Below are 27,864 nucleotides of genomic sequence, written 5' to 3'. Positions count from 1 at the left end.
TCCAGGGGGTAAAAAGGAGGGCCCTGTATTGACTGCTGCTGCACACCGTCCACCTCTTCTCCCTCATCCACCGTCCGGACACGCCTTGGCGTGCCCATTTGCCACCAGGCGGTGGGGATCCCCAGTGGAGGGCTCTCTACGTGGGTGTCCTCCCCCTTTCTCTCGGGGATCTGGGGTGGAGGGTGCTGCATGCAGCAGTCCCCTGCAACCGCAGATTGCGGTGGTTCACGGACTCCCAGCCCAACTGCTTGTTCTGTGGCGCTGTGGAGTCCGTGGACCATGTATATATTGGGTGTGGACGTTTGCACTCCCTTTTTGATTTTCTTAAAAACCTCCTCCTCTGCTTTTGGTTGCAATTCAGTCCCACGCTCCTGATCTTCGGGCACCCGGTACGGAGGAGGGAGGGCAGGTCTGACGACCTCCTCGTGGGTCTGCTCCTGGGCCTGGCCAAACTGGCCATCAACAGGTCGAGGCAGCGGGCCGTGGAGGGGGTCATTAGGGCCGACTGCCTGCCCCTCTTCCGCGGTTACGTTAGGGCCCGAGTGTCCTTGGAGAAGGAGCACGCGGTGTCCACCAATTATTCAGGGAGAGGTGGGCGCTGCAGGGAGTGGAGTGCATTATTTCCCCCTCCAACTCTATTTTGATTTAGCCCCTACCCTCCCCTTCATTCTTTTGATCACACAGCATTGCCCTTTGATGTGAAGGGCAGTGCTTGTCACTGGCCACTCGGGTGTTTTCCTATCTTCCTGGTGGTGGAAATTGAATAAAGATTCGTGCACCTTGTGTCTTTCACTGTAAAACAAAAAGAAAAAAAGAAGCCAGTACTTCATTTCTGGTTTCACATTTCTTCTAGAACAAATTCTCTTTGGACTTGGAAGGTTGGTAGGTCTTTAGCTTGAGGACTATTAACTCTGATTTTGGTTATGACTGAGATTAGTCTGTGAATAATTACTGTCATGAAGCATTCGTGGTTGATTATTTTACTGTAAGATCTACCACTTTAATGAGCTGAGTTAGATGAACACATATTCTATTGAATCCGCTGGGTTTGTGTGCAGTAATCATGCTGAACATCACTTGTTTGGTTTCGACACCAGGAAGATGACACCAATTCTGGACATTTCCTCAAGTTGCTTGTAAACTTCATTAATTAAGGGATGCAGAATCTTGCTGGCTGTTTAGAGACACAATTGTTTAGTATCCTTACTTAATATGATGACACACTTGATATTGGGTTTGCTAATCAGAAGACCGTAAGACCATAACTCATAGGAACAGAAATTAGGCCATTCAAGTGTGTCTGCTCTACCATTCAATCAAGGCTGATAAGTTTCTCAACCCCATTCTCCCACTTTCTCTCTGTAACCCTAGATCCTCTTAATACTTAAGAACCTATCTATCTCAGTCTTAAATGTATTCAATGACCAGGCCCCCACAGCCTTCTGTGACAATGAATTCCATAGATTCACCACCCTCTGTCTGATGACGTTTCTCCTTATCTTTGTTCTAAAAAGTCTTCACTTTACTCTAAGGCTGTGCCCTCAGGTCCTAGTCTCTCCTACCAATGGAAACATCTTCCCAATATCTACTCTGTCCAGACCATTCAGTATTCTGTAAGTTTCAATTAGATTCACCCTCATCCTTTAAAACCCCATCAAGTAGAAACACAGAGTTCTCAAATGTTCCTCATATGTTAAGCTTTGCATTCCTGTGACCAGTCTCATGAACCTCCTCTGAACACTCTCCAGGGCCAGTACATCCTTCCTGAGATATGGGGCACAAAACTGTGCACAATACTCCAAATGTGGTCTGACCAGAGCCTTATAGGACATCAGGAGTACATCCCTGCCTTTATATTGTAGTCCTCTCAAAATAAATGCCATCATTGCATTTGCCTTCCTAACTACTGACTCAACCTGAAGAAAAGTCCTAGACTAGAACTCCCAAGTCTCTTTGTACTTTAGGCTTCTGAAGTTTTCCCCATTTAAAAAATAGTCCGTGGCTCTATTCTTTCTATTAAAGTACATGATCTCACACTTTCCCACATTGTACTCCATCTGCCGCTTCTTTGCCCACTCTCCTAACCTGTCCAAATCCTTCTACAGCCTCCCCGCCTCCTCAATGCTACTGACATATTTCTTTGTATCATCTGCAAACTTAGTCAGAAGGCCCTCAGTTCCTTCATCCAGATTGTGAATATAGAAAGTGAAAAGTTGTGGTCCCAACACTGAGCCTTGCGGGTCACCACTTGTCACCAGCTGAGAAAGACTCTTTTATCCCCACTCTCTGCTTTCTGTCAAACAGCCAAGCTCCTGCCCATGCTAGCACCTTGCCTTTGACACCATGGGCCCTTATCTTACTCAGTAGCCTCCTGTGTTCTCTTGAATTTTTGCAATATTACTCATGTCTTCCATTGTGAAGACTGACGCAAAGTAATTATTCAGTTCCTCAGCCATTTCCTTGTTGCTTACTACTATCTCTGCAGCATCATTTTCCAGCAGTCCAATGTCCCCTTTTGCCTCTCTTTTGCCCTTTATATATCTCAAGAAACTCTTACGTGCTTCCTATATATTACTGGTTAGCTTACCCTCATATTTAATCTTCTCCCTCCTATTTTCTTTTTTTTATAGCCCTCTATTGGTCTTTTTAAGCTTCCCAATTCTCTGGTTTCCCACTGTCCTCTGCCACATTATATGCTTTCTCTTTTGCTTTTATGTTATCCCTGACTTCCCTAGTCAGCCATGCCCCATCCTCCCTGTCCCATGTTTCTTTTTCCTAGGGATGAATTTTTGCTTTGTTTCCTGAATTACTTCCAGAAACTCCTACCATTATTGTTCCACTGTCTTTCCTGCTAGGCTCATCTCCCAGTCAATTCTACCCAGCTCCTCCCTCATGTCTCTGTAGTTGCCTTTGTTCAGCTATAAAACCATTACCTCTGATTTTATACTCTCCCTCTCAAATTGCACCGTAAGTCCAATCGTATTACGATCACTGCTTCCTAGCCCCCTAATCCTGTCAACAATGTAAGGTACAACTTTCAAAGGAATGTTTACACCTGGTCAGTTCCAGTTTACCAATCTAAACAAAGGATCAAACATGCCTTCCTGCTCAACAGTGAAGTTTCCTGACTATAGATGACATATTTGTTCTTTGCTATCTGCCACTCTTCATATTATAGTGTTGCTTGTACCATACCTGTCATGTCGTGATTCCTCCCACACCTGTAGATTCAAGTCTGTAGCCTGTTGTTTACTGTTCAATCAGCTTGGGATTTGTTCTGATAAGAGAATGATACCCATTGTGTTAAGTCTAAAATTAACAGAATGTCCATTAACATAGTTAAATTTGACTTAGTTGTATCTTTTCTTTTCCTGAGCAATGCATTGGCAGCCTTACCCAGAGAAGGAGCTTTGATTGTCTCAACTTCTTTGAGTGAGTATGCAATTGGATTTTTCCTGCAGTGAAACTGTGTCCTATTTGCATATATTACCTGGCAGGGGAGATAACAGGATCAAGAGTGGAGCTTCGAGTCATCAGAGCTAGTGGAGATCATCGCTGGATCGTGATTGGACGTTGGAGGATCGTTTGGTTGTGCTGACCTGCTCTTGGTGGATCTTCATGCTGGCTACGGCCTAACGCCAATTCAGGGACTAGCCAACCTCAGAGCTATGGCCTCAGCAGCTGCCCACAGCCCAGGCCAGGGCATTTGCAACACAGTCCGAGTGAGTGTGAAGAACATGGAGGATCGTACACCTGCTGATCGGACGGTGTTTGTCAAGAAGGTTCTGCTGGAGTGCTGCAGGTCCAGTGGATGTGTACTGCCTGCAGGATTTCCCTGGACCAGGCTATTTTGATGTGACCTTCAGGAGCGTGAAGAATTGCGAGCAGCTCCTGAAGGTCTTCAAGGAAAAGGAAGGGAAGCCTCTGTTTTCCATCTTGTCGGCGGTCCTGTTGTGTGTGCTTCCTGTGCAGAGGAGTCGGGGTTGTAACAATCCATATGTACAACCCCCACGTCCCAGCAGTGGATGTCCTGACCTTTCTGAGAAGATATGTCCAGGTTGAGGGAGAAAGCACCGATGTGGTCGATCCTGTCGGGATCTGGACCAGCAAACGGCAGGTCAGGGTAACCCTGAGGGCCGATGCCAGTGGGAACATCCTCCACTCACCTTCCAGCTTCACAATCAGAGGAAGCAGAGGTTACTTGACATACGCAGGGCAGCTGAAAGTGTGGTCAGGCCACATGGCGGCGTATTATAAGGTGACCGTCTGTCGGAACTGCAAGCAGGAAGGCCACCCGACCAAAGAATGTAAAGAGGCCAAGAACTGTAATCTGTGCTGAGAGGTAGGCCACGTGTACAAGGCCTGCCCAAGACGAGGGACCACCACCTCTGCACAGATGGCCGGAGGTGGCAACACGAGCTGTAGACCGCATAAGACCAGCAAGGTACCACAAACCAGCATGGGAACGGTGTCTGGTGGCACCCAGAAGGAACGACAGGCTGGAGTGGAGCAGATGGCAGACAGTGGGGAGGTGCAGCAACCGATCCAAGCTCCTTCGAGACAGATGGAGGAAATGGAAGAGGAGGGAACTAAGGAGGCAGAGGATTGGATTACTGTCAAAAACAAGAAGAGGAAACCTCGCCAGGCCCCCAAAGCCACCCAGCGAAGGGGGAAGTGACACCTACACAACGAGGATACAGGCAGCTCTTCCAATGGTGAGGACGGGCACAAGGAGGGTCATCACCAGAGGAAGAGACAGAGCGCCGCGGGGAAAAAGGAGGGCAGCACCGTCCAAACAGGAAAAGATGATCCTTCTGAGGGGACAAAAAAAGACCTCCCCCCACCCGGTGAGAACCATGAGGTACCCATCCCCCCACAGCTCCAGGTAACTGGAAGCAGTGGTCCTGTGACAGCCCCGCTGCCAGACAGAGAACTGGACTGTGCGGACCCTGGGCCCAACCCGAAGACACCAGAGCAGGGAAAATGGCTCCAGCGTGGAGCCGGACAGCTACCTCAGCCCTGGGAGGGTCCAGCAGTTTGCCGTCACCACGGCAATGCACACAGCTACCCCAGAGGGGCAAGGCCAGCAGCAAATGGACACTGATAACCTTGTAAACTGTTAAAATGGGGATTAAAAAATTGCCACTATCAACGTGCATAGCATCAAATCGGCTACGCGATGTGTTTTTATAATGGCCTTCCTGGCCAATGTTAAAGCTGATGTCCTGTTTCTGCAGGAGTGTGAGACACCGCACCTCAGCAGCTACAGGAGATGGTCGAGCTTGTGGGCCCATGGGACGTCAGTTTGCTCGGGGGGCAAAGATAGCCGCGCCTCCGGCCTGGGTATCCTGTTGCGAGGAGGCAACTTCACCATCTCCGAGGTTAAGGAGGTGGTGGGCGGGTGCCTCCTCATCACCGACGTCATGTACAGTCCCCTGAGACTGATTAATGTGTACGCCCCAGTGGGTAAGAGTGAACGGTTGGCCGTCCTGCAATAGCTTCCACTGCTGCTGGCTACATCCAGGCCGATCATTCTGGCCAGAGACTTCAACTGTATCATTGATACAGATGGACGATCCGGCGGGGGGGGGGGGGGGGGGGGACAGTAAACTGGACGCCACGAACAGAGCCCTGATGGAAATGGTAAAAGACTCCAAGCTGCACAACGTCTTCAGCACCCCTGCAGATGGAGCGCAGCGTAGATACACCTGGTCACGGGCAGACGGGTCTATCCGCTCAAGGATAGATTACCTGTTTGTGTCCCGAACGCACTCGGTCAGATAACCGACGCCAAGCTGGTGTTCTTCTCTGACCACTGCCTCCTGCTGGCCGACTGTCACCAAAGGATGAGCAGCGGGCTGGTAAGGGAATATGGAAGCTGAACACAAAGCTGTTGACCCCGGGAAACATTGAGGAGCTCAAGAGGGACTACGCAGGTTGGTGAACCGTGAAGCTCCTCTTTGAGTCTCCAGCGGACTGGTGGGAAACAGTAAAAGGGAACATCAAGAGGTTCTTCATCCTCAAAGGTGTTCAGGAGGTGAGAGAGAGGTAGGGAAAATTGTCCCAGCTCCAGGAAAGTATGCAGAACCTGCTCCTGCTGCAGACAATGGGGGTCGATGTCACGGAGGATCTCAAGGAGGTGAAAGGCCAGCAAGCCTCGCTCTTTGCCTCGGAGGCCTCCAGGATAATCTTCTGGTCCAGGGCCCGTGCTGTGGAGCAGACGTGCTCACATTTCTTCTTCCAGAAGGTGCACAAAGAGAGCTCCGTGCTCAGCACCCTCAGGCTGAAGTCATGAGGATCAGCAAATCCTTCTATGCCAGTCTGTATGACATGAAGCCAACTGACAGCACGGTCTCCCAGTCGTTCCTGTCCTCTATCACGGAGGTCTTAGACAACAGAACACGGGAGAGGCTGGACCAGCCGCTATCTCTGGACAAGCTGACCAAGGCCCTCGAGTCCTTCGAAAAGAATTAAACTCCTGGAAGCAACGGTTTACCGGTCGAGCTCTATTCCGCTCTGTGGGACTTCATTGGCCAGGACCTGCTGGAGGTGTATGTCAGTATGCTTCGGGCAGGTACCATGAGTGAATCCATGAGGAAAGGCATCATCACCCTCATCTACAAGCGGAAGGGGGAGAGGGAGGAAATCAGAAATTGGAGACCAATCTCACTATTGAATGCAGGTTACAAAATCTTGGCAAAGGTCATCGCCAACCAGGTCAGGTCTGCTCTGGGGTCGGTGATTCACCCTGACCAAACCTTTGCTGTACCAGGCAGGAAGATCGGTGAGAGTCTCGCACTCCCCAGGGATACGATCGCCTACATGCAGGACAGAGAGTTGGACACCTGCCTGATCAGCCTGGACCAGGAGAAAGCCTTTGACAGCATATCACACACATATGTGAGAGATGTTCTCTCCAAAATGGGCTTTGGGGAGGGAATCTGTAATTGGATCAGACTGCTCTACACCAACATTGTCAGTGCAGTCTCAATCAATGGGTGGGAATCAGATAGCTTCCCAGTCAGATCTGGAGTCAGGCAGGGCTGCCCTCTCTCTCCTGCCTTGTTTGTGTGCTGCATAGAGCCATTTGCCGAGTCCATCAGGAAGGATGCGAGCCTGAGAGGGGTGACTATTCCTGGCAGCTGGGGCCTGCAGGTTAAGGCCTCCCTGTACATGGATGATGTTGCCATTTTCTACTCGGATCCGCTGTCCGTGCACAGACTCATGTGCATATGTGACTAGTCTGAACGGGCCTCGGGGGCCAAGGTAAACCGAGGCAAGAGCGAGGCCATGCTCTTCGGGAACTGGGCCGATCAATCCTTCATCCCCTTCACCATCAGGACTGACCACCTGAAAGTGCTGGGTATTTGGTTCGGAGGGGCTGGGGCGTGCGCCAAGTCTTGGGGAGAGTGTATCAAGAAAGTGAGGCAGAAACTGGGCAGATGGAAGCTACGGTTGCTCTCCATCGCGGGTAACAACCTGGTAATCAGGTGTGAGGCACTGTCAGTGTTGTTATATGTGGCACAGGTCTGGCCTATTCCTAGAACCTGTGCCGTCACAGTCACCTGGGCCATCTTCCATTTTGTATGGAGATCAAAGATGGACATGGTCCGAAGGGACTCGCTGAACAAAGCTGTGGGCAACGGGGGAAAAAATCCACCAAATGCCACCCTCACCCTGATGGCCACCTTTGTGTGTGGCTGCATCAAGCTGTGCGTGGATCCCCGGTACCCAAACACCAAGTGTCACTACGTACTGAGGTTCTACCTGTCCCCGGTGTTGCGAAGGATGGGCCTGGCCTCGCTGCCGCAGAATGCTCCGAGTAGTTGGACCATTCTGTACCACCTGTCCTTCGTGAAGAAATTTTTGAAGAAAAACACCTTTGACCACAAGTCCTTCAGGAAGTGGTCAGCACATAGTGTCCTTGAGGCTCTTCGGGAAAAGGAGAGGGTGAATCCTATCGAGCGGTTCCCTGGGCAGACTGTCAAAGTAATTTGGCAGAATGCCTCATTGCCAGAACTTTTCAACAAGCACCAAGACATGGCTTGGCAGGTGGTGAGAAGGGCTCTGCCTGTGAGATCCTTCATGCACGCCCGGACTCTCTGCCGCACTGCACGCTGCCCTCGAAGCGGCTGGGGGGGGGGGGGGGGGAACGAGACTGTCACACACCTCTTTCTGGAATGTGCCTTCGCAAAGGAAGTCTGTAGAGGAATGCAGTAGTGTTTGTCAAGGTTCGCCCCGAGCAGCGCCGTGACACGGGACTCCGTGCTCTACGGTCTGTTCCCCAGGACGCACACCAAGATGAACATTAACTGTGCCTGGAGGATCATCAACCCGGTGAAAGACACTCTTTGGTCTGTCCGAAACCTGTTGATCTTTGAGCTGAAGGAGTTGACCCTGACTGAGTGTTGCAGACTGGCACATTCCAAGGTCCAGTACTACGTGTTGAGGGATGCGCTGAAGCTTGGGGTAGCTGCCACCAAGGCACGGTGGGGAAAGACCACCGTGTAACATCTGCCTGCCTAAGAACAGGGGGCTGACGCAGTAAGTGGGCTCCGCTGATGCCTCAGCTAAATATATGGATGGTCAATGTATGTATGAATGATTACATGATCTCTGTATGCAAAGAAATGGAACATTTACGTATGTATGGCATGACCAGTTGTACAGATCATCAAAATATTTTTATGAATAAAGTATATTTGTGAAATAAAAAAAAATTTTTTAGAAATGCAGTTTACAGATGCAGAATTCTCCTTTAATTGCTGGACCTTACCTGAGTCTATAAGATTGCCCTGCCTTTTAGTTTTGGTAATTAGCATATTGAATACAATCATTCAGCTGCAGACTTAACATTTAATTCCCAATTTGGCTAGCTGCCTCTTCCTAGCCCATGCTATTTTTCAGCACTGTCTACCAGTTCTGAGGTGAATGTTTTCTCCTGAAGTGCTGCTTTCACTCTGTTGTTGTTCCCATGGGTGCTGTTCACTACTTGTTGTCATATGTGTTTCAGTTTTGCCTGATTACCCCTATCTTCTGAAGCAGATATGTGAATAAAGTGATCACAACTTGCCTTTAGATTTTTTTGTCCTGGATTAAATGTGGTCTCTCCATCATTGACATCCTGAGATATTTAAACACTTGTGCCCAGTGCTGGTCACCAGGCTACATTGGGCTCTGGGTGAATGATATATAGTGCTGTCACCAACCCTCCTTTCCGAAGCTACTTGGATGCTGCCTGAACTGCTGTGCTCTTCCAGCACCACTACTCCAGACCCTCCTTTCTATGCTGAGTCTAAGGGCCCAAATAATTATCAATGTTAAAGGATAGACATTTCTGGGTCTTGACAAGAAGAAGCACTTGCCTTACATAACAAGATGGAGTTTATTATCTGATAGCAATTGGTATAAGTTTCATTGACCAGTTACACATAGATTTTAAGACTCTCACAGATCACATGTGTCACTTATGACCCCATTGGGATTACATGCAAGTCTATGTGATACTAATGTCACAGAGTTAAAAATCACATGACACCAGGTTATAGTCTAACAGGTTTATTTGGAAGCAGTAACTTTCAGCGCACTGCTCCTTCATCAGGTGGTTGATGAAGCACCTGATGAAGGAGCAGTGCTCTGAAAGCTCGTGCTTCCAAATAAAACTGTTGGACTATAACCTGGTGTCATGTGATTTTTAACTTTGTACACCCCGATCCAACACCGGCCTCTCCAAATCATAATGTCTCAGACAGTGTGACATTATCAGATTGGATGGTGTTTAATGCAACTCCAACATTAACTCTTTCTGATACAGTACCATACACAAGACAAATAAATAGCCTTCTTTCTTCTCTATCGTGTTTTGATGGGTAAGGAAGAATAAGGATAACATTTGTAGGATCCATGATGTTTAAATTGTAAAATTTAAAATTGTTAAATGATATGATCTCAGAAACAGTAAAAAATTAAGTTCAGCAGCTAATGTCTGGGACTCTACAATAGCCAAAACATAATCTGTATATGCTGAAGCAGATAATGTGTGTTTGACAATCACGCATGCATGTCATGTGGTCAAAAATATGAAAAACTATGAAGAACTGTGCTTTAAAATGATAGTAATATTTTCCCCAGTCATGCATCTGCTGAATACTTAAACAACGAAAACACTCAGTTGCATAGACAAGAAGATCTATACCTTCTGCACCTTCTGTCTGTGTGCTGTGATATTAACTGGTGTCTCTTCAGTTGAACAGGCTTCTGCTATCTGCTATCCAGCCGATTACAGCCTATTCCAACTACATAAATGCTGGAATTAACAAATGGCCTGCTTTCATGCTCTAGTCTGAATGTACTACTGGATAGTTGATGGTATCAGATGCACTTTAATATAGCTAAACTAAGCAACATCAGACAAATAGAGGAAAAGTCTGGGAAACAAACAAAAATAAACAATGGATTGTTTCAGCTGGCATCTCAGTAAAGCAGAGTGCTCTATCAGTCAATGAAATGAGGCACAGTTTGGAATCTTGTATATTGTCCATTGCTTCACCTTTGGATTTAACCTGCCCATCCTATCCAGCACGGTAGCAAATGTTTGTATAGAATAATGAGTTGTCTCTGTAATACTTAAGAATTTGGAGATTGGTTCACAGGCAATTTTGATGACTCAGACGTTATTATTTTTTATTTCAGAATGTGAAAGCACTTTACCAGTGATAAGAGATGTCACTCAACCAGAATCTTCAAAAATAATTCAATAGTCATCATTTTTTTATGTGACATTTTGTGAATTTTGTGTTCCTGATTGTTAAAGACATTAAGGATAGGACTTTGAAAATGAATTGTGATAAAATGGAGACATTTTTTTAGACATACCTGTGGGTTGGCAGCAGCTGTCTTGCTAACTATATTTTTTGTTCCAAAACTGCCGGTGTAAGGGTAAAAATATTCCAGTACTTTCTAATATAAAAGCAGAACTGAAATTTGTTTTTAAACAGTCATTGCACACTGTGACTTGCGGTTCTGGTGTTATTTATAGTAATTTCATTTTTAAAAATTAGTGACCTCAGTAAGATTTTTGTTTTCAGAAGTGTTTAATTGTAAGTGGTTTCATTATTGTTAAACTGTCATTTCCTTGAATTTTGTAAAAAACGTTTCCTCTGAATACTTTATATATACACAACATTTCTTTTTCTCAATCTTGTTCTTCCTCTTTATTTCAGAACAGTTTATTAACTTTGAAATGTTACGTCAGCAAACTCATAGATTCTAACATTGTTTTGAGAAATAAAGTTTGGTACAATCTCCACTCCCGAACAAGAAGATTACAGTCAAGATTCGAGTGCTGCTGGAAAAGCACAGCAGGTCAAGCTGCAATGAGGACTCCTGATGAAAGACTTTCGCCCGAAACATTGATTTTCCTGCTCCACGGATGCTACCTGATCTGCTGTGCTTTTCCAGCACCACTCTAATCTAGACTCTAATCTCCAACATCTGCAGTATCCACTTCTGCCAAGAAGATTACAATCCTCCATTAGCATCTATCCAATGTGAGAGTTAAAGGTAGAGATGTGTACAATTAACACAACACCTAGAGGTCTCTTAGCTGCCTATATGTTATTACAGCAGAAGTACTTAGCTTTAAGAAAAAGGACTTAGCTTTAATTCCAAATGATATTGCAAAATTGTCAGTCAATGAGGTCTATTAAATGGTGGATCTAAGGGCATTTTAGAACAGTAAAAGAAATGTGTTCATGTAGATTAATTGCCCTGGACATTTGTGGCTATTGTGATGTAAGGTATGTGATTACAAAAGTCAACATCGTTTATTTTTGAGTTTGGATTTTGAACCAGTGGCATGTGAGTTTTGATTGATATATGAAGGGGTTTCATAAGTAATCTGTTAGACTTTCTAGAACCATAATTTTAAAAACCAGTATACATCAGAAAGCAGCTGACTGGAGTCCCACTGGAGTGATAATGTGAATTTGCTTGTATTGAAAGAGTATTACAATCAGAAAAATAACTTTGTAAGGTTAGCTTACTTTTAGTTTAGAAGAAATAAGAATTAGTTTTTGCTTTGCAAAACTCACAGATAGAAACCTTTGGCAGCAATTTGCAGAAGACATTGTTATGATTAGATGTAAGAACAGTTACCCCTGGAGAAAGGTCTTAGTTCAGAAGAGTTACAGAATAGGTTACCTTAGTGTAAAAGTTTTAGTTTGAAAATTCCAAACCAGAAGAATTTAGTTAGAACAAGAAGGAGTTATTTTAAGCAAAGATAGAAAATTTCAGTGCAGAAGTGGTTGGTTAGAACATGAAGGGGATTATTTGAAGCAAAGAAAGTTTAAGCTTAGTTGCATGAATGATAAAGGAAAAGGCTATCAAGCTTTCAAGACTGAAAAAAATTTGTAAAACATCTAGTTGGGAAAGGGAAGGGCACACTTTCCAGTACTCAAAGTACTGGAAAGTGATGATGATGGGAATAGATGAGATATATATATTGACATGTGTTTTGTATTTTTTCAACTTCTGTTTTATATAAATTGCTTGTATTGTTCTATTTTGTGTTAGTTTCTTGTGCACAAAAACTTACTTCTTATTATTAGAACCAAATCTGTAGTATTGCATGAGTATTTTTCAGTGGAAGACTACCACATGTAAATGGAAACAAAAAAAAAGATCTATCAAGGCAGATTTTAGTTTGGGATCCAACTTAACCAGTATGACATCAGCTGGAATCATAATGTTGTGAGATTGTCATGTGCTGTGTAGCTAATTCAACTATACTCCTGTCACCGTGACCTCCATCAGAGGATCCATCTGGGCCATCTCAGCATCCCCAACTTCTGCTTTCCCGTGAAAAGGCACCTCCTGCTTCCCATTTCTTCTTGTTCCAAGACGTCATATTTTTTTGAATCAGGTTATAGAGGGCACAGTGAGCAATAGGATGCAGAATCTCCACTGTCTGAGCAATGCAGGCATCTGAATTTCATTTTCAGGAGTCCTATGGTCTGCTCTACAAGGGCCCTTGTGGAAGCATGTGCAATGTTGTACCTCTCCTCAGTGTCAATCGATGGATTCCTGACAAGTCATGAGGCAGGGTTTGAGGATTGGCGCTTGTCACTGATCCTTGTATGAGCTGAGGGGAGGCTGGAAAGTGCAGGCAACTGTAAGTGTTCCAGTATGAGGGCATTGTGACATCCCCCTGGTTAATGGACACAAAACTGCATTATTTGCTGGTCTGCTCATACATGATCTGCACATTCATGGCATGGAAGCCTTTCTTATTTCTGAAGATTGCAAGTTGCTAATAAAGTGCTCTGATAGCTATAGGTGTACAATCTATTGCACTCAATGGATTACCTGCAATAGCAGCAAAGCCAATGTTCTGTCTGCCTGACTCTCTAAGGGGAAATTAACCAAGTGGTGAATCTGACCAAATAGAGCATTAGGGATGGCATGGTGGCTCAGTGGTTAGCACGACTGCCTCACAGTGCCAGGGACCCAGGTTCGATTCTAGCCTCGACGACTATCTGTGTGGAGTTTGCACATTCTCCTCGTATCTGCGTGGGTTTTCTCCCACAATCCAAAGGTGTGCAGGTTAGCTGAGTTGGCGTACTAAAACTACCCATGGTGTTCAGTATGGATTAGGTGCATTAGTTAGGGGTATATGTAGGGTAGTGGGTCTGGGTGGGTTACTCTTTGGAGGGTCAGTGTGGATTTGTGGGGTCAAATTGCCTGTTTCTACACAGATAGTTTTTGACCTCCCAGATACATTGATGAATTAATACTTGAGATCCCAGTTGATCCCTGAAATAATCAATTGGCATAGAAATTGAAGGCCTCTATCATCTTTAAGTCAATTAAAATTGGATTCTCTTTAGTTTCATGAAGAGGTAGATGCTCATCCAGCAGCTAGTTGGAGACAGCTACCCATGAGGTCCTGAAGCATTGTTGATAATGCCAGTGGTTACCTGCAGATAGCTGCATCAATCTTTGCAGACTTGGTTTTGGGTCAATGTTCATCATCAACTTGAGTCCTCCCTCTTCAGGCCCTTGTGCCTCTGCAGACAGGTATTGAGCCAACTGCTGCTGTAGCTCTTGCTGTTGTTGCCATTTGATGAGTTGATAGCAGCATTTTCTTTTGAAAAGCAAGAATGGCAAGGTTGATCGGTACCATTCTTGGTGTGGTTTTTATGAAATTTATAGAGACAATAATGTCCTGCAGATAGTCATATTTTGCTGAATAGTTATATTCACGCTCCCACCTACTCATCAAGACCAGGAGAATCAATCACTTTGTAATATTTCCTACTTTTTTTGATTTGATTTGATTTATTATTGTCACATGGACCCAGACACAATGAAAAGTTTTGTTTTGCATGCAGTACAGGCAGATCATACCATACAGCACATGTTAGGTAATAGAACAGAGCAAAAAATACAATGTTATGGCTGCTGAGAAGGTGCACAAAGGGTGAGATCAGCATTAAGGTTAAAATTTGATAGCTCCATTCAGAAGTTTAATAACAGCGTGGAAGAAGCTGTTCTTGAATCTGTGGGTATGTGCTTTTAAGCTTTTGTATTTTCTGCCCGATGGAAGAGGTTGGAAGAGATTATAACCGGGTTGGGAGGGCTCTTGATGACAAGGCAGCGAGAAGTATAAATGAAGTCATGGGTTGCATGAAATCGGTATCGTGTGTGGCTTTGGCGGGCAACTCTTTATGGGCAAATTTGGTGAAAAGGTTCAATGTCTGAGGTGTTGAAATCATGACCAATCCACCTTCTCCCTCTACAATTGTCAGCTTCCTTTCAGGGAGGATGAAGCAGAATCTTTCTCATGTGACCTTGGTACGATAGCACTGACAACCACTGTACCCCCCACTAATACCCAACTCTTGCTACACTTGCCCTTAAGTGACAGTGGCATCCAAAACGATGACAGAACATCTAGTACTTGAGTTGTCAGGCTTGCACCAACAGGGCAGCTTATAGATTAGATTTGCTTAGGGAGCTTTTGTGCTGCAATAGTAGTATCCCTGTCTATGAGCCAGGAGATCCTGTTTCAAGTTCCACCTGTTCCAGAGGTGAACAGGTTAATGAGAAAATCATTTTTTTAAAAATTAGATTTGCTTCCTTTGTTGCATTCCTTACTGCTTCCCAGAGCGACTGGAAGTGGCAAGGAGTGAAGCACAGCCCCTGGACTGACTAAAATACAGTCCTCCTTCCCTAGACAGACTGGAGTACAATCTTGTCAAACTTGTCTTTCCTCCCCATAACCAGTTGCATGGCTCCATAACATTCAGATAATGCCACTTCCCATTTACCATTTTCAAAGCCCCGTGGCCCAGCAATACGCAGCCGTTTGCAAACATGTTCAAACCTGCCCTGCCGTGATAAGCTGCTCGCTGTTTGCCATGTGCCATTTAGATCTGGAGATGGCAGGTTTCCTTGATCGTCTTGGACATGAGATTATAGTTGCAGAATTGACAGTGTGTGTGTAAGCATTATTTACAGCCAAACTGCTCTCAGGGCAAAGAAGCAAGTGGTTACCCTGAGGTGGGTGAAGAGTTTTAACTGGTTAGGCCTTTTCTGTCAAACTTCTGAAACATCCCCTTTCTTGATTGGGTATAAATTATTTAGGAAGGCGAGGTTAATTTCAGCCAATTACTGATGAAATGTAAATGTGTGCCATCTGATAATGAGAAAGTTGATCTGCCATTTGAGTGGTAGGAACTTAATCACTGATATTTATCTCATCAGCGAGAATCTGAGTTTTGGATTTTTTGCCGATTAGCCATCATTCGTCACACTATGCTGGAGATTGGAAAGTCCCATGCACAATTTACAAATGCACGTTTCATGCAACATCAGACCAAACCTTCACCCTTTCCCGAACATTACCTAATCAATAATTGAGGCCCAAATTGCTCAACCTTATAATAGTTACCTCATTGCTGCAGATAAAGACCCGGTGAAGTCTATTTAAAGAAGACTTTCAGAAGCGAGATACCATCTCTGTGAGAGAATAAATGATTGTGGTGGACTGAGGTGATTGGGAGAGTCTTGCTATCTCGCACAAGTTTGGAGGAACGAAATCTAAGGAAATAAATCAGCCCTGGCACCATCTAACGAAATCAGTGTGTTCTTTATGGCTTTAATTTCTGTACATTCTTATTGTGGTCCAAACAATCTTAATACAAATGTCTTAGAATTTCTCTTCATGAGTGAAAGAGTGAAATAGTAAGTCTAATTCTAGGTATGTGTTCCAGTGGGGAGGATTGAGGTGTTCTGTCCAGCAAATGCTGGGAGATTGCTGAGTCCCGGGAGATGGGATATTGGGAGCAAGGGTGAGGAGGTTGTTAGACCTGGTGGTCAGGAAGGTTTTTGTGTGGCCCTGGAGCACAGGTAGGAAGTCAGATCCCAGAAGTAGATTGAAAGCTAAGTCAGGAGTCAGAGGTATAATGGGCATGAATAGTTGGGGGAGGGAATGTGGTGAGTTGGGGATCTGTTTGATAATTATCCAGGAATTAGACTAGGTATTTAATTCCTGAACAACTCGGTCAGCTGATGAGTTATTGGAACCAAGTTAATTTTTACGAGAAATCCTTTGCCAGAGAATCATAGTTCAAAAAGAACCATCATCCAAACATACATATTAAGTATTTCCCCAGAGTACATAACATGACTCAATGCCAAATAGACTTGATGATGCTCCTGTAAAGTGAAAGGTGCTACATTAATACATATTCCTTGTTCAAACAACCCTATGAATCCTTCTGAGTGCACATTCAAATAGCCATTTGTTTCATCTTCCAACATGACACCATTCACGTGTATAATTATTAAACTGTTTTGAAAGATCCCAAAGAAATTTCTACTGGCCTGGAGAGGATACACATCCAATGTAACTGGTATGTGATTTTTTTTCTTCTGCTTTTAAACCAGCCTTGAGTACTCCCCAAACTGCATAGCAAAAGAACATTAGCTCTCCTGCTTCTTACATTTTAATTAAATTCTGATGCAGTCTCTTGTCTTAAAATGAATTGGTTCCTTTATGTGGATCTGTGCCAGAATCACCTGAAAGTCAAAATAACTTTGTTGCATTGTTATTTCTTTTATTTTCTTTAAATACTGGAGGGTGTTGCAAATCAGAATGAAGAATCTGAGAGTTCCGAAGAATATTAATAAGTTATGGAGTTGAACGCTAGAGCTGCACAGATACAATTGTAAAGTACTTGGATATGTTAAAAAGGAGTAGGAAATGGAAATATATTCCAAAGGGTAACATTCTCAAGGGAGTAGAGAGACAAAATTACAGGTACAGATACAAATCTTTAAAAGCAGTATTAAGATTAGTAAAAGCCGTGAAATGCAAATGGAATCTGGGAAATTCTGTTATGAGCATTAGATACAAAAGCAAGAATTTTTACAAGGTATGGTTGCATGCATTTTTTATGTCATATGGAATGTACATTGACTGAGTTCATAGTCAGGTGAGAGGCCAAATATTTTTCATAAACGAGTTGCTGTTCCCGTAGTCAGGCTGTTCCAGTACAATTCCAGCACTGACATCTACTCAACAAAGCAGAAAATTTCCCAGCTATGTCCTATGTACAAAAAGCAGGACAAATATAACCTGTTCAAATATACCACACAATCAAGCTACTGTCAATTTTCAGTAAAATGATAGAAGGTATCATCAACAGTGCCATCAAGTAGCAGCTAGTCAGCAATAACCTGTTCAGTGATACCCAGTTTGGGTTCCCCAGGCCACTCAGCTCCTGATCTCATTAAAGCCTTGGTTCAAACATGGACAAAAGAGCTGAATTCTCATGGTGAATTCTCAAGGCTGCATTCAACAAAGTGTGGATTCGAGGTACCCTGGCAAAACTGGAATCAATGGGTATCAGGTTCAAACTCTCCACTGGTTGGAGTCATACCTAGCACAAAAGAAGACATGGTTATTGAAGATCAACCATGTCAACTCCAGGACATGTCTGCAGGTGTTCCTCAGGGTGGTATCCGAGGTCAATCATCTTCAGCTGCTTCACCAATTGCTTCAAGAATGACCTTTCTTTCACCATAAGGTCAGAAGTGAGGATGAATGTTGATGATTGCACAATGTTTAGCACCATTCATACCTACTCAGATACTGAAACAGTCCATGTTCAAATACAGCAATACTTAAGCTTGGGCTGACAAGTGGGTAGCAACATTTGTGCCACAGAAGTGCCAGGCTTTGACTATCTCAAAGAAGAGAAAATCTCCATCTTGCCATGGCATTTAATGTGTTACCATCACTGAATCCCTCACTATAAACATCCTGGAGATCACCATTGACCAGCAACTCATCTGGACTCACTATATAAACACAATGACTACAAGAGAAAGTCAGAGGGTAGGAATACTGCTTTGAATAACTCACCTCCTGACTCTCCAAAATCTTCAAGTGTTATAACTCTATTAGTTCTTTCTAACGTTTCTGTCTATAAACTTCTAACATTACTTTTTAAATGTTATTGACCATGGGGACATTAGGAATCAATACAGATTGGGATTGGCCACTGACCATTAACAACCCCTCCAATAATGTGCTGGGGGCGGCATGGTGGCACAGTGGTTAGCACTGCTGCCTCACAGCGCCAGAGACCCAGGTTCAATTCCCACCTCAGGAATGTGCAAACTCACCCTGTGTGGAGTTTGCACATTCTCCCTGTGCCTGCGTGGGTTTCCTCTGGGTGCTCTGGATTCCTCCCACAGTCCAAAAATGTGCAGGTTAGGTGAATTGGCCATGCTAAATTGCCTGTAGTATTAGGTGAAGGGGTAAATGTAGGGGAATGGTCTGGGTGGGTTGAGCTTCGGCGGGTCGGTGTGGATTTGTTGGGCTGAAGGGCCTGTTTCCACACTGTAAGTGATCTAATCTAATCTAATAAATAACTCGGAGAAAGGCAACCAGAGCTAAGAGGGGGTTTAACGCTCTGATCTCGCATCAGGAGCAAAAGCAACTGGTAAAAAAAGTTAAAATCTGGAGGGAAAAATGGGTAGGGGTGTGCCAATCTCTGCAGCCCTATGTGAGGGGTTGACTGCTAGAGCTTGAGCAGTGATATCCGAGAAAAGGTTGTTGTTGGACAGGAGACACACCATGAGAGCTTGCTGGGGAGGGAACCACAGGGACACTGCTTGAAGCAAAGAACAGATACTTGGGACTACAGCAGTAAAGATCGAACTGGAGGACCATATTCGGTGAGAAGCTGTGTTGTGAGTGTCTGATTGGTAAAGGTGCCACAAGGAGGCTGCATAGACGAAGGAACCAATGCAATGCAGTGGCTCTATCAAAAGTTTCAACTGTTTCATTACTGAATGTGGGGGTTAGCACATTCGGGGGTCAGAACTGCGAGTCTGAGATTCAAATACTGGGTCTAGCCAATGGCTTACCTCCTTTCTCACTTTCTATCTTTAATTTAATAGCTAACCTCCAGTACTAACCTTTTGTTGTGCCTGTCAGGTTTAAGTTCTGATGTATAGATAAAAGAGGATTTTGGGGTAATGGTCAGGTTGGTTAATGATTTTAAAAGTTTACGTCATTGCCATTCCTAGAATTTTTAAAAGTACTTTTCATGAGTAATAAATAGTTGTTCCTGTTTACATAAAACAAATTATGTCAGAAGGTTGAAAGTGAGGACTGCAGATGCTGGAGATCAGAGTCGAGAGTGTGTTGCTGGAAAAGCGCAGTGGGTCAAGCAGCATCCGAGAAGCAGGAGAATCGACATTTCAGGCTGGAGTCCTTCATCCTAGGATACTGCCTGACCTGTTGTGCTTTTCCAGCAACACACTCTCGAAATGGCATCTAAAGTCTTCTGATAAGTATAGCTCTGGGGCAGTAAATTGTGGGACAGGTCAATTGGTCAATTGATAAAACTGTCATCACATGTTACGAACCCATGGTTCTCCAAATTACTTTTCTCCTGTGGCTAATTCAGTATCTGTGACACAAGGCTCACATTGAGAGGGTGATGGAATACTCCCCACTTGCCTGGATAGGTGAAGTTCCAACAACATTCAAGAAGCTTGGCTCCATCCAAGACAAAGCAGCCCGTTTGATTGGCACTACATCTATAAGCATTCACTCCCTCTACCACTGACGGTCAATAACAGCAGTGTGTACTATCTACAAGGTGCACTGCAGAAATTCATCAAAGTTCCTTTGATAGCACTTTCCAAACCCATGACCACGTCCATTTAGAGGAACAAGGGCAGCAGACACATGGGAACACCACCACTGCCAAATTAACTTCCAAGCCCTCATCATCCTGGCTTGGAAATATATTGTTGTTCCCTACCTTCAATGTGGATCTACCTACAGCACACAGGCAACTGCAGTTTAAGAAGATAGCTCACCACCACTTTCTCAACAGCAACTAAGGACAGACAATAAATGCTGGCATAGCCATTGACACCCACTTGTCAAGAATGGATGAAAAAATACAAGGGTGATATATTAACTGCAGCTTGGGAGGTTAAGGAGAATTAAAGAGAGTAAGTAGTAAGTGGTTAGTTCCACTAGTTTAGTGAAACTGTACCAAAGTCTCATTAATTTGGAATTAGCACTGGAAATAAAATAATGAGAAGAAACAGTTTCATGGAGAGGATTATCCATCTGTGAAAAGCAGAGCCACAAATGGCATTTAAGAAGGAATTACATAAACCACAAAGAAGAACATATTACAAAACCTCGGAAACTAATTGGACAATAGAAAGAGCACTAGATAAAAGAATAGGTATGGCCCGGGTGTCCTTGGAGAAGGAGCACGCGGGTGTCCACTGACACCCTGGAGTTGTGACTGGCCACTTGAGTGTTTCCTTCCCTTTGGAGATTGGATCATTTTGTGACCGTGCAAGGACTGTTCCTGTTGCTGCTTGGGGCCTGCCTCCCTGCTGCTGCCTGGGGCTTGCCTTGGGGCCCCTCCCCAGGACTTCCACCACCACCACCACTGCTGCTTTGGCCTGCGAAGAGGCCTGCCTCCACTGCTGCTGCTGCCCGAGGCCTGCCTCTGCCTTTGCTGCCTGGGACTCGCCTTGGGGCCCCTCCCCAGAAAAAAAAATAAAAAAAAAGAAAATAAAAAAAAAAAGAATAGGTATTTGGCACTTAAGATGGCTTCACCCTGACCACATGTAAATATTAACATGCTGAGGACACTGATTTCAGAAACTGAAAGGAGTGCAGATTTAGGAGGAGAGTGAATTATACCTTTTTACCTTAACAGCTGCTTGTGGTGGCAAGGCAATAGCAAACTCAGCTGAAACTGCCTCACTCGGTTTTGAACTGTAGGTAACAGAATTCCCAGTATTTTGGCCATTATGGTTGGGTAGATGCCATGATTATAGCAAACGATTCCATCTGCTTTACTTTGTCTTGAGCCTGATTGAAGTGGTAATAAAGTTGTCATTTTCCATCATCTAACTACATCTGCTCATTGTGGCAGACAGCCAAAAACTCGACAGAGTGACTTAACTAAGAAGAATAAGGACAAGTAGTCTTTATTTTTCAACCATCTTTATCGCCAGTTCTTAGTCGTACCGTTCAAGGGTGAAACAATCTGTAGAGAAATTTATGGAAAGATCAGGGTGAGAAGGTTAGAAAGTTACAGCTCACAATAAGCAGTGATACTGTGGTGAATGGACACCATGAGGCACATCCACAGTGGGCAAATCAAGGGTCAGAGATGTATTTTAAACTGAGATTGCAGCACCGATAAAGTAGTGAAGCCAGAATTAAAATGACAAAGGGTCAATTTAAAAACTTAATATGGTCAGGATCTAACCAAAGGCCGCAGCAAGAGAACAGTTGAGGCTGCAATAAGAATGGGAGATCCCATAATTTAAACTGGAGTCCAGACAAACAGAATTAATTTAGGCCACAGGCACCAGATTTTATTTGGGATAGTCGTGGAAAAGGATGGACTTCCTTTATTAGGCTGGGAAAGGTGGATAATTGTCCATTTTTGCCAACAATAAAACACAAACCTCCAGCTTGGCCACACAAATTTGGGCAAAGTTTGATAGCCAGACAAAGGTATTAGAAAATTTCAAAATTCAAAGTAAGGAAATTAAATATAAAACGGCAATAACACTGCTTCTATACTACACAGTTAGAGCTTTTCAAACAAATAAATTAAACAGCATTCCTATCCAGCAGATTTAAAAGTCTGTCAGGTAAAGCTGCATAGTTGTAATTGATGATTAAAAGCCTTTAAAATGAAAAGAAAGCAGCATTGAGTCATTGCAAAATTGAAAAGCTTTACTGTACAAATAACTAAGCTCATTCGGAACAAAGAGCAGGAGAATAATACTTACTAGCATGTTCAGTTTCAGTAATGTTCCAAATAGAACAAAGATTCAGACATCTTGGAGAAAACATTTCAGAAGATGCAGAACTGTTTCCAATCTAGACACTAAATCACAAGATGAACAAACAAATATACTATAGTGTTCAGTATGACCTGTAGCTGATGACATTATAAATCATCAAAAAAGACACAGTTGCTTTTGATGAAGTTCTATAAACTATTGACAATCTGGCAACATGTAATGATTCTTGACAGAGCAATAGTTAACAGAAGTGTTCAGCCTTACTGGGACTCCATTGATAATTCCATTAGTGATTTTTACTGCTTAGTGGAAAACTGTGACTGTGGAGCTTTGAAATCAGAATTTATAAGGAAAAGAATTATTGTTATAACTGATGATGTTTTTTTACAGTCCAGAGAAGATTTTACTTTGGAGAAATCTATCGAGATTGTGCTGGAAGAGAAAGAAGGAAGAATAGCGGACAGACATAACAAAATCCTGAGAGGAGAAGGACAGCCTTATCACAGGAGAACATTCACTCAGAATCCATTTAGTTTGTCAGGTATAAAAACCAAACGTTGGACAGGGCAAGCTAACACAAAGAGTAGGCCAGACAGCAGATACCCAAAGACAGTGTCAGTGTGGCATTAGAAGGAATCCTCACAGGTACAAACATGACTTAGAGTCCTCTCAGTCAAACATCCTGCCTCCAGGTTACTACATCCCAAGCAGATAGAAGAAATACGTTGTTTTTATTCTAAACAATGGTGCAGAATGAAACATTTGCCAGTCAATGAGGTTTGTTCAATAAAGGACACAGCCAACCTCCTAGCCAGCTGGTCCTTAGCCATTAGAACAGACAAAAAGAAAATCCATGTAGTTCAGGATGCTTGGACATGGGTTGCTATGAGTCCTGACATATGTCATGAGCCAGGGTAGCCCTTGTCATTGACCAACCATTCTTGTATGAGCTGAGAGAATGCTGGAAGATGCAGGCAGCTGTAAACATTCCAGTTTGAGGGCAATGTGGATAATATGCACAAACCTGCATTATTTGCTGGTTTGCTTGCACGTGATCTACACATTCATGAACTGGAAGTCTGTCCTACTCTCAAAGCCTGCTCATTACTTCCCATCCCGTTTCTTCACAACCATCATTGTTCATCTGCATATTGTGTAGCTTTAAAGGACAGCTACACGTGAGCATCATGTGTTATGATTCCAGCTGAGGTGATGCTGCAGAAACTAGACAGATCACAAAGACTGTGTAACAGTTATTGCAATCTCAATGTGGTAACAAATGTGATTTGCATCGATTCCACATTTGACAGATTGTATTGAGAGGATTGGACAAACATGATTTGTTCCAATAATTGGCTTATGAAAAAGGTATTGGCAAAGTCCATTAACTGAAGGGGCCAAAGAAGTATCAGCTTTTGTACCACCAGATGGAATCATAGAGTCATACAGCAAGGAAACAGACCCTCCAGTCCAATCAGTTCACACTGACCATGTAGCCAAACTAAACCAATCCCACCTGTGTGCACTTGACCCTAATTCGCATAAACCAAATCATCCGCCGACATTTCCGCCACGTCCAAAAAGACCCCACCACCAGGGATATATTTCCCTCCCCACCCCTTTCCGCCTTCCACAAAGACCGTTCCCTCCGTGACTACCTGGTCAGGTCCACGCCCCCCTACAACCCACCCTCCCATCCTGGCACCTTCCACTGCCACCGCAGGAACTGTAAACCCTGCGCCCACACCTCTATCCAAGGCCCTAAAAGGAGCCTTCCCACATCCATCAAAGTTTTACCTGCATATCCACTAATATCATTTATTGTATCCGTTGATCCCGATGAGGTCTCCTCTACATTGGGGAGACTGGGCGCCTCCTAGCAGAGCGCTTTAGGGAACATCTCCGGGACACCCGCACCAATCAACCACACCACCCCGTAGCCCAACATTTCAACTCCCCCTCCCACTCTGCCGAGGACATGGAGGTCCTGGGCCTCCTTCACCGCCGCTCCCTCACCACCCGACGCCTGGAGGAAGAACGCCTCATCTTCCGCCTCGGAACACTTCAACCCCAGGGCATCAATGTGGACTTCAACAGTTTCCTCATTTCCCCTTCCCCCACTCACCCTAGTTCCAAACTTCCAGCTCAGCACTGTCCCCATGACTTGTCCGGACTTGTCCTACCTGCCTATCTTCTTTTCCACCTATCCACTCCACCCTCTCCTCCCTGACCTATCACCTTCATCCCCTCCCTCACTCACCTATTGTACTCTATGCTACTTTCTCCCCACCCCTACCCTCCTCTAGCTTATCTCTCCATGCTTAAGGCTCTCTGCCTTTATTCCTGATGAAGGGCTTTTGTCCGAAACGTCGATTTCGCTACTCCTTGGATGCTGCCTGAACTGCTGTGCTCTTCCAGCACCACTAATCCAGAACCTACCTAATCCCTCCAAACCTTTCCTGAACTTAACCAAATGCCTTTTAAAATTTGTAATTGTACCTGCATCCACCACTTTCTCTGGAAGTTCATTCCACACACTCTCTGTCTAAAAAAGGTTGCCCGTTGTGTATTTTTTAGTCTTTCTTCTCTCTCCTTAAAAATATGCTCATTAGTTTTGAATTCTCCCATCCTAGTGAAAAGACCCTTGTCATTCACCTTATCTATGCCCCTTAAGACTTGATAAATAAGGTCATCCTTCACTCCAGTGAAAAGAGTCCCAGTCTTTCCAGTCTATTTTAATATCTCAAACCCTCCATTCCTTGCAACAACTGGGTAAATCTTTTCTGAGCCCGCTCCAGTTTAATAATATCCTTCCTATAACAGGACAAACAGAACTGTACACTGTACTCCAGAAGTCTCCATAAATGTAATGTCATGCCATTTGGAAGGAAAAATATACCAATAACCTTTCAGTGATGAACAATCAAGGTCATTATAGGATTATACAACTACCTTGTAGACAATTTGTTTGATGTTCAGCGAGACCTGGAAAGAACATTTACAAGGAATCGCAAGTCTGTCTACAAGTCAATTTGCCAAAGTGAATTGACTAATTTGTACTACATCGAGAGACAAGGAAAGTAGTATTTAAAACAACAAAAGTAACCACTATGCCAAAGACAAAACATGGAATTCTACGACATATTGGCATGAGTGTTTTGTTTTTGGAGATTTGGTCCAAGTTTCTGTATTATAGAACCTCCTTTGATGGGTTTACTGAAGAGAGATAAGAAATTTGAATAGACAAAATAATGTCCGTGTGCCTTTAACAACTTAAAAGCTGGACTGACCATTGCACCAGTTTAGCAGCTCCTAATTATGAGAAGCCATTTAAACTGGCTTTAGATGCTGATAATATTGGTGTTGGTGAAGGTTAGTGAAGAGAGATAAGAAGGTGTTCAAATGATAGTTATTTATCTTTCCAGGAAATTACATGTGAGTCAATGAAAATACTCAATATTGGAGAAGGAGGCATGAAGCCTGATCTTGGGTCTACAAAATTTTGAAATCTACATATTCAACAACTCTTCAGAGCTTGTTACTTATGTAGACCATAATTGTTTAATATTTTTGGACAGATTCCATGATAAAGATTTTAGACTTTTTTTATTAGAGTTTAACATGAGAACTACACGATGTTAAAACATCATTAACTTACATAAACAGACAAGATTGTAGGGAAATAAAATGAAGAACTGAGGATGCTGAAGACCTGAAGAATATTAGAAGAATTATAGAAAGTACTTTGTCGATAGCAAGTACAAATTAAAATAAATCTTATCAACATGGAATTCTCCACATTAATATTGGTAAGAGTGATCACCACACAGTGCTTGTGAAGGTGAAGTCCTGCCTTCACATTAAGAATACTCTCCATTGTGTTGTGTGCCACTATCACTGTGCTAAATGGGACATACTTTGAAAAGATTGAGCAACTGAAGACTGTGCATCCATGAGTCACTGTGGGCAGTCAACAGCAGCAACAAGATTGTACTCCAGTGTGATCTGCAACCCCATGGCCTGACATATCCCCTACTCAACCATTACCAACAAGCCAAGGGATCAATCCTGGTTCAATGGAGAGTGCAGGAGGGAATGTTAGGAACAGCACCAGATATACCGAGAAAACAAGTGTCAATCTAGTGAAGATACCAAACAGGACTTCTTCCATGCCAAACAGTATAAGTGGGAAGTGGTAGACAGACCTAAACGATCCTACAACCAACAATCAGAACTGAACTCTGCAAACTTGCCACATTCAATTTTGAAAGGTGGTGGACAATTAAACAACTCACTGGAGGAGGACGTTGCACAAATATCCTCATCCTTAATGATAGAAGGGCCCAGCACAACAATGTCACCTAAGACTGAAGTGCTGACCGTCAGCTGTTCATAAATACAGAATATTAATTCATTCAGTATTAAATCCTGGTTGTGGCTCAGTATAGACTATTGGCTTGTGTACATCCAGAAATACTGATCTTGTCACTTAGTGTCAGAAGATTAGCTGTAAATGTCATAAAGGTTTTAATTTCCCTAAAGGGCTCTTATGATGTAGTGTTAGTTTTCCCCTCTCTGGGCTAAGAGATCCTTGTTCAAATCTCACCTGCTGCAGAGGAATAACATAGCACAACTGAGCAGGCTAAGTAAAAATATCTCTAACTTCCCTAGTCAGCTGAGAACAATTGCTGGAAATAATTGAATTGCAATAACTCCACCAGCTGATCAGTGATTTTAACACAGCCCATTTGGGGAGGAGGTGAAGTTTCCATTGGACTCGTTGAATGCAAACTAGGATCTCATTTCAATTCAATATTTTCTCATCAACCTGTTTAGAGATGTTATAACACACATCTGGAGTAGGTGGGACTTGAACCCAGGTGTTCTGGCTTAGAGATAGGGACACTACCACTGCATCACAAGAGACCCCACATCATTTTAATTCAAAGCCTCGCTACCAGGCAAGTGTATCTGAGAAATCAATGAATCCCATAAAGGTACATTCCCCCATTACAAAACTTAACTTGGTGGGCCTCATCGAACAGTGATGATTTGGACATGCCAGTGTTGGACTGGGGTCTGCAAAGTTAAAAATCAGTTTATAGTCCAACAGGTTTATTTGCATCACACTGTAAACTTTTGACATAAATTCTGTGGCTTATGATCTTATACTCCACAACCACCTAATGAAGGAGCAGCGCTCCGAAAGCTAGTGCTTCCAAATAAACCTGCTGGACTATAACCTGGAGTTATGTGATTTTTAACTCACCAAACAGAACTGTTACTCTGAACCCTGTGGGTAGATCTTGGTATCTTCAGCCAGGGATCCTCTCTTTACTAGCCACAAAACCAGGAAGAAGTAGTGACTGTTTCTCACCTTCATTCTTGCTGAGGAGTATGGAGCTCTAACATAGCAGAGGCGATTCACAAAGGCAGCAGGCCTGGGATTGATCCTGGATCCCAGGGATTTACCTAGAATTGTGAAGTTAT

General features: G+C 43.7%; 1 protein-coding gene and 1 long non-coding RNA gene across 5 annotated transcripts in view; one reads left to right on the top strand and one right to left on the bottom strand.

The window, feature by feature from the left end:
• The window catches only part of ptpn5 (protein tyrosine phosphatase non-receptor type 5), a 245,750-nt gene that overhangs the window by 48,256 nt on the left and 169,630 nt on the right, over window positions 1–27,864 (top strand). The gene's annotated exons all lie outside the window — the stretch shown is intronic.
• On the bottom strand, window positions 838–27,837 carry LOC140493520 (uncharacterized). Its single transcript, XR_011963702.1, has 3 exons — window positions 27,752–27,837; window positions 3,196–3,277; window positions 838–1,174 (listed from the first exon to the last, which is right to left on the bottom strand). It is a non-coding gene; the product is annotated as an uncharacterized lncRNA (long non-coding RNA).

Source organism: Chiloscyllium punctatum, chromosome 22, assembly GCF_047496795.1.
Source record: "Chiloscyllium punctatum isolate Juve2018m chromosome 22, sChiPun1.3, whole genome shotgun sequence".
Lineage (NCBI taxonomy): Eukaryota > Metazoa > Chordata > Chondrichthyes > Orectolobiformes > Hemiscylliidae > Chiloscyllium > Chiloscyllium punctatum.
The sequence above is the reverse complement of the archived record's forward strand: the minus strand, read 5'-3'. Positions and strand labels throughout refer to the sequence as shown.